The sequence below is a fragment of the Manacus vitellinus genome, unplaced genomic scaffold, assembly GCF_001715985.3.
Source record: "Manacus vitellinus isolate BGI_N305 unplaced genomic scaffold, ASM171598v3 scaffold_0_pilon, whole genome shotgun sequence".
Classification (NCBI taxonomy): Eukaryota; Metazoa; Chordata; class Aves; order Passeriformes; family Pipridae; genus Manacus; species Manacus vitellinus.
The window spans coordinates 54,298,860-54,307,072 of record NW_021938789.1 but is presented as its reverse complement, the minus strand read 5'-3'; positions in this window follow the sequence as shown (position 1 = coordinate 54,307,072).

Sequence of the window (8,213 nt, the reverse complement as noted above, 5' to 3'; positions counted from 1 at the left end):
GCCCCGAGGCTCTGGTGAGGGGTGCCCGGACCGCGGTGGGGAGTGCGCTGGCAATTCGGGAAGGGATTCACCACCCATCAGAAAGGCCTCTTTGCTCTCGGAACCCCCAGAGTGTCCAGGTCAAGGGCCAGGGCAGAGGGGGTTGTTGCAAAGGGGACTGGTGCAGGTATCAGCAGCCTTTCAAACCCTACTGCAGCCCAACACCCCCCACCCTGCAGAGGCTCCAACTGGCCTTTTGCCTGTGTCAAACGGGTATTTAGCTCCCTGCACGGTCCCAGAGACATGCTGACACCCGTGGGAACGTTTGCCAGGAGTGTGATGCATAAGCAGGCACACGGCCACATCCAACCCTCCTTAGCTCTTGGGCAGTGAGCCCGGGGAGGGCCCCATCAGTGCAGTGTGGGTGCTTACAGCCCTGGCCCCCACATGAGAGAGGGCTGCTCCTGAAGAGCTGGATACACCTTCTGCACGTCGCAGGGTCATTGCCTGCAACATGAGACCTGTCCTAGAGCCACCACCACTGTACTGGTCCCTGATGCCCTCAGGACAATGAGCAAAACCACCACCCTGGGTGGGCAAAAACATGAAGAGCCACCAGACAGCCTGAGGTCGACATGTTGAATTGTACTTGCAGATGTGCCCATAGTTATTACCACCAGGAACATACACCTCTTGGGGTGTGTGTGGCCTGCTGGATTTGAGAAAGGCTTACTGCATGGTGGAAAGCCCTTTCTTACCCATCTTCTCGTTCAGAACCATCACAGCTTTTCCTTTGCCTGTGTCACCACATTACTTTGGAGGGAAAGCTGTGAAAGTAGGTGGGATAAACTTGAGTACATACATTTTTTTGGGGAGGGCATTTTACAAGGAGATAGCTTTGTCTGTGTTTAATAAAACCATTAAAAACATGGTGTCAAAGATAGGCTTGCCCATGCCAGCTGGGGGGGGAAGCCATGGAAAATCATGTTATGACAATGACAACATTTTATAGCAGTAGTGATGGCAGCTTTTAAGAAAGGGAAAAGCAGTTCCATTTCTTGCTATATTTTGTGGGCAGAACTTGTGCATGTGCATCAGTGAATGAGCCATGTCCTGTGTGCACCCTGCTCATGGTTGTGACTCTTGGGGGCCTTCTGGCAGTGACAAGTGTGGCAACAGCCAGCAGGCAGCAGCATGAAGGGCCACGGGCCAAAGAAAAGTGTGATGAGGAGGGCTCGTGCAAACCTCAGCATAATAAAAGCCTCCATCCCACAGGTGCACACATACACACACTCTTACACACAGCAGATGCTGTGTAAAAAGAAAGGGAAAAGATGTCACATTTTGAAATAGTTTTTACAATCCTGAGTTGTAAAATTTCTTTCCTGATTGCTCTTCATTTTAGAAATACAGATTCTCTAAGAATACATTCTCAAAACGCAGCGTGTTTAAAAATGACTGTGAATGTATATGCCTGGTGCTTGATAGCAACTCTCCCAAGTTTCTTGTACTTTAATACATTATGCAAAGATGCCCACAAACTGTTCCTACTGGCCCTTCCTCACAGAGAAGAGGCATCACTCCCTGGGGGAGGCTCAGCTAGGATTCCCTTGCTAATGGATGCAGCTCAGCTGTGATGGCTGGGGTGGCTGCCTGTTATCTTCTCACCTGGTTGCAATGTAAACCACTCTTCTTTTCAGCTTCCATTGGCAGGCAGACCCGAGGTGGATGTCAGTGGTGGGCTGGGGCTGGTGGAGCAGTGATCTATCTGGTCCCTATCTCTTTGTCCAGGTTAATCCCTTGTCTGCTCACGAAGGCTGGGGAAATACCTCCCATGGCTGGGGTGTTGAAGAGTGGTAACAGCTGATACAGCCCAGATGGTGCCTGCTGAGGACACCATTAACACCCAGTGTTGGGGCTTGTGGCAACTTTTGCACTACAAGAAGTGTGTCACCATCCTCCCAGTGTAGTTAAGGGCATGGGATCCTTGGGAAGCCACCCAGTACAGCCCTCCCAGACCCCGGGCCAGCCTCACAGGTCAGCACCTCCTGGCTGTGCCTACTCCAGGGAATGAAGCAGGACAGGACACCAGCCTGGCCACGGATGGCTCTGCCTTCACAGTGCTGTCTGGAGCCAATGCAATGCTTGGCCATGGGCTGGGGACATTATCTGCTCCAAACAGGTCGTTTGGTTGTGCCCACACAGCTTCGGGGAGGCAGGGGAAGAGAGGAAGGGAATTAGCAGTCACACAGTGCTGCTTGGCCCCAGGCTGGAGAATGGCTCCCAGCTGGTTCTGCGGACTGGCAGGGATACAGCCACCAGAGACCACCCACCACTTACCTAAAGCTTTCTCTCTTCAGTAAAGCCTCTTCCCTGCTGGGGAGGTCGGGCTGTGTTTGGCCTGGATATGAAAACCGGTGCCTCTTCCCTCAACCTGCTGAGCCGCTTTATGCCCCTGAACCAGCCAGCATTACTTTTAACTCATTGAACAGCCTGGATTAGAGCCAGGCTGCCCATGGGCTCTTGCCCACACGCGAGTTTGCCAGTCAATGGCACCAGGGCTCAGTGAGGTTCAGACCTTGCCAAGGATCTTATTTCTTGTCCTTTGGATGATCCCAGAGCAGCCCTGTATGCCCGGCGGCCCCCACACGGGTGCCAATGAGCAGGGACAGGGCAGGTACAGGACGGAGCCAAGTGGCTGCTCTCCCGGGCAGCCCATGGGGATGGTGCACGAGGCAGCCCTGGGAAGATGGGGAGAGGATTCTACTTCTTTAGACAGCTGTTAAAATGTTTTCATTTAATCAGCCACAGCATGTACGCCTCAGTTAAACAGCTGGCACCCGAGCTGATACGCGGGGATGTGTAATTTTGATTCCTACCTTTCTGTTTCAAAGCTGTGTTGTTTTGAGCACTTTGATCCAAAGACTAAACTTACTGTGGCATATTTATGTATATGACATTTTCATTCGCTCCTTTATTTATTTATTTATCTTTGCAAAACACATCACTGACAAGGTTTCTAGCGCCAGTGGTGCTCTGTGAAGGAAAAGACATGGTCCAAGATCCAAGGCTTATGTGTGCTGCAATAGTCCCATTTCATACATGTCACAGTCTCAAACAGCAGTAGCAGTGGCAATCAGTGGAAGAGAGCAAGGAGAAAAGGGAAAAACCAGGCTGGGGGGGAGTGACAGTGTATTTAATGCTGTATCCCAATGGACTGACTTTTTTCGGGTTTATAACATCAACACAAACAGCCCTGTTACCCACAGAAAAATGAGACACCTAATTTCTGTTGCAACATTTTAAACATCCTTACCCATAGTTTTAGAAGGTCTTGGACTTCACATCAAGAGAGCTCTGATTGGTGTTAAAATTTAACTGGGAAAAGTGAAAAGGTTAAATTGAAAAAATAAAGTCACTCCTTAAAAAGCAACAGAGGCACTGCTGGGGCTGTTTGTTTCTCATCTTAAGAAAAAGACCCTTTGACTCATGCACCTCCAAACCCTGAATCCCTGTGAAGGAAGCACTGACACCAAACCTCCCTTCACCCCTCCAGATCTCTTCTTCTGTTTTTTGCTCTTATGGGTGTTTGCAGACAAGTTTTCTTGCCCAGAGGAAATCAGCAGCTGACTGGGCTGCTCTGTTAGGTTTTGTGTCAGACCTCACCCAGTGAGATTTCAACTGGGTGCATGTTTTAGGCATGACAACCTTTAAACAGTCCCTGGTTGAGTAGAGAAAAATCAGAAGCCATTGATCACATAATGGTACCTGCACATCTGAAGGAGGAAAAATCACCTGCAATTATGGGAGAAAGGACCGTTATAACAATGAATGTGGTTCATTTTCAGTCCAGGATTTCTAGGAAGAAGACGTTGCTCCACCTTTCCCATCACTTCAAAATTACAAGCCTCCCCTTGATCTGGGAAAGTGCTGTGCTCAGATTAAGGGCAAATACGATAAACTAACATCTCAGAACATGTGTAGTTCTTTATTTCGAGGTACCTGTAGGCATTTTTGGCTGGCATTTCATCACACTTCAATCTTCTTTCTACTGAGGCAGAATCACTCTCATACACTGTAAAAACACATTGCTACCTTACACCCTAGGCAGTAAGCTGTAACTAAAACACGCACGTGCAACTGGATATTTTTTGTGCCAAATACCTCTGCAAAGCCAGCTGCATAACAGTGTCACATAACAAGTCATTGTATTGCCCTGCTGACAACCCCTGGTTAGAGGCACCCCACTTTGCTGCAGCTGGAAATTCTCCTGGAGTACAAAACTGCCAGGAGAACGTAAATTGCAATTACAAATCTTAACTAAATATGCAGCATTGTGGCCTTTTCAATACCACATTTCTGTGGCAAGTTTTTCCATTGTGCATCGTTCAGTCACATTGAGACAATTTCTTAAATAATGTAGAGGCACTTCATCACGGAACAACATTTGAGGTGATTTACAGTTCCATCTTTTAGCAGCACACCTGTAAATCGCTATAAATAATGCTAACCCCTATTAAGGAGACATCAGGGTGCTTCCAGGCAGAGAGCATTAATGGGGAGGCAGTTGTGGATGATACTGGGTAAAAGCACTACCAGTTTACAACTGTTTGGGTTGTTCTGATCCACAGATCCACGAGCACAGCCCACAGCCAGGCCTGAAGATGAAGGTCCAAGTTTCAGAAGGGCAGAGTTTGGAAGGCATTTAGCAGCAGCTGGTGTACAGAGATCAGTGATGATATAGGCTTGAGTACCTTCATTCTTCTTGAGGTTGTAATGGAATTTTTACAAATCAGATGTCTGCAGCAAAGTTTAATTTGAAATAGCTCATCATCTTTACTTCTCATCTGAATCAAGTCTTCATTTGGCAGGCATACAAGGATAAAACAAAGGAAAGCTATGAAGCAAACTAGACAGACCAAAATCCAGGCTATAGCAATACAGAGCAAATCCTGCTGTCTCAAACGTTGCTGACACCTGCAAACAGGGGAAAACAGTTGTGAAGTCAAGAATAAACACAGATAAAGAGAACTTACCCACTTTTCCTGTGCAGAAAGCCAAGTTCTGCATTCGCTTTTCAGCAGTACAGAACAGTTTCATTTTTCCTCACAGTGCAAACAAACCCACTATCATTCTGGTGGCTCACCTTTGGTCAGTCAGTGGTTTCAGGTGGTCAGAGAAAGGAGATGGTGGCTCCTCATAAAGAGGAAACTGCACATGACAATATTTTGGCAGGAGAAATGAGGAGTGGGTGAATTGAGTTCTGCAGAACCAAATGTTAATTGAAATTGTGAAGACAGAGGGGAGACTTTGAATGAAGTAGAAGAAGGAAGCAAACAGGTCTAAGGAAAAGTGGGGAAGAAAGTGCAAATGGGAAAAGAACACAGCAGGCTCAGAAATCTCGGATTTACTGTAATTTGTATTTGGGTCTCAACCCAAAGCCTTTCTGCTGGGGAGTCAGATTCTGACTGAGTTCTGGTGTGAACATCCACCTACTTGAAAACAGATTTTTTTTTTTTAAATGCTGCAATGCTGTATGTGGAAAATGACAAGAAAAGAGAATCAGGCTCCCAACCATGGAACTGGTCATGGCAAACCAGGCAAAATCACAGAAAGTACTTACCCCCAGATGGGTTATCACCATGCAGGGATGCAAAAGAACAGCTAAAGATGGCAGGATCGCTTTAAACTATGAAATAAACTTTTTCAGCTCATGGCACCATTACAAACACTTGTGTTTCAAAGGTGTTGAAGATGATTTACAGGTAAAAATTCAAAAGGCAGTACAGCCATCAGGAAGCAGTGGTGTCATGACACATAATTCAGGGCTGCCACTTGCAGATTTTTAGTTCAGCTTGCAATACCTTGGAGACTTTGAAGCCTTTGCTTCAGGAGTCAAGAGCTGACCTGTCCTTCTGTCACAGGAAAGCTGTTGCAGGAAGGAGCTTTAGCGTAGACCTTGAACAGTCTTCAAAGGCTCAGAAACCAGAGGGAAAAGTAAAAGAGCTTCATCTTGTCTTCATTGAACACGGTTCTCAGAAGGACTAAGTCTTGACCTATGCAATAGTTTGAGACAATGCACATGATGACTTCATTTAAAGCAGACTACGTACAAGCACTGGTCTCATAGGAGAGAAACCCTAAACTATTACATGAAACTTTTCATCCACTCATGTTGTGGAGGATGAATTCATGCAGCACACAGCACAGCCATGTAGCTGGTGTAGGCCTTCTCCTCTGTGGGGGTGTGGATGTCACTCACCAGGTGTGGCCACTTCCAGGCAGCTGTGTGCTGGGACAGACACTCTGAGACGAGACTGAAGTGAGACTGAACCAAACTGACTCTGCTTTAGAGGTGCAAAGGTCTCACTTAGTGAGCCTCTGGCTTACTTATTCAATACCATGACATGAGTCTGGGTTTGGTTTCACAGAGTCTTTCAGATGTGATGAAGACTACCTATATATTTCTGCACCTTTTTCCTTTGAAAAAATAGTTAACTCCAGTCTCACAGTCCTGAAGATATTTCACTCATGTCTGATATTAAGAAACGTACAACAGGGACTGCAGAAATGAATCACAGCATCTGATGGTGAGATTAAACCCAGCAGCTTTCGAGGGAAAAGTGCATTGTCTCACTGATGGAAATACTCCAGCTCCCTACAGTGGGATGTGGGATCTGGGAGAAACAGTGCAGGTGACTCAGGTAAGCATGCTTTTTGCAAATATATTAGTTTAGTTTTTTTATTCTTCTACTTTCCTCACCATTACAGCTTGTTTTTTTATTTACTTTGTATAAACTACCAAGTTTTCTGGCACAGATGGTCTCACTAATTTTCTAGGCAGGTTCCACTGTCCTGAATTTTCTAATCAGGAACACAGAGGAAAAAAACCTAGACCATGAGTGATATGAGTGACCACAACCAGCAACACTGATTGAGCATCACCTACTCTGAGGTGGTTTGGTGTGTGCGGATGTGCACAGGTTGTGCCAGCACAGCACTCCTGGTCCCTTATGACTGTGCCAAGCCTTGTACACATAAGTTATCTTAGAGACAGTTCCCATGTCTTATGGTTTAAGTGGCTCCTACTGCACTTAAAATATTCACACTGATCCTTGACATGTGTCCTGCTCCTGACACTGTCACCTTTGCCAGCCTGCAGGTTTGTGTTTCAGGAGATTGGACTGGCTTGGTCCAGGCTGGTTTCACACACGGGTTACGAACTGTCTGGCTGATGAGAGCCTTCCCCACAGACACATCAGTAAGCTTTGGTGGGGTGTTGCCCCTCAGTTATTCAGAGTATGCAGTGCCAACACTGATGGAATTGTTTTTGTAGGGCCCTGAGCTCTGCTACCGTTTAAGAAAGAAAGCATTTCCCACCGAAGGGAGCTGCCGACTGCGTTAGAGCCCCGCGCAACCTGCACGGGAGCAGTCACGTTTTACAGGCCCACACTGCAAGGCCAGATTCACCCCTCCGTCCCTCTCACATGAACAGGATTCAGTGTGACAGGAGGAATTCTAAGTGCCTTAAATCCTCACCCCTTTCTGCTTAACTGTCCCCACCTGGAGCAGTTGTTTGGCCATTTCTGCCAAATGCGCTGCAGAGTGTGAATGCGTCGGTGATATTGCTCTTCCAGAACAGAGGTTTGTAGAGGTGAAGTAAAAGCAAAGGCTCTAATTCATCAAAATATTCTAATATCTCAGAGCTCCTCTGAGAGTATCAGGGCTCAGCAGACGTGAAAGCTCATTGCAATTCAGAATGTAAAAGTTAAAGGGGTTGCTGTGACAGAGAAGCAACCAGGGGCCTGGAGACAGAAGCCAGGTAATCCTGGACTTCCCTTATCATAAATAAATTTTGTTTTAATCTGTGCTGTGAGCTTGGCAAGAGCCCACTCTGCCCAGAAAGCAGTCAGCAATGCCAGGGAAACTGATTTCCTGGTACTCATGTGGAAAGGGAGAGTGTCTAATTTTCTCAGCCAACTGATGCTGAGGAGCCGGGAGGCAGATAGCTCTTATGAAAGAAAACAGGAGAAAATAACAGTGACCACCATGCTTCAGGGAGGGCTCTTTGAAAATGTTTTTAAGGGCACTGCTGTGGTTAAGTCCAGATTTAAGTCACTACAATTACGAACTGTGAACTTGTGGCCAGATGGGACAATATTTTCTGAAACAGTCCAGGAAGACCCGGGAGCAATGTTGCCAGGGATAGAATTGCTCAGTGTAGGAGGTAAGAG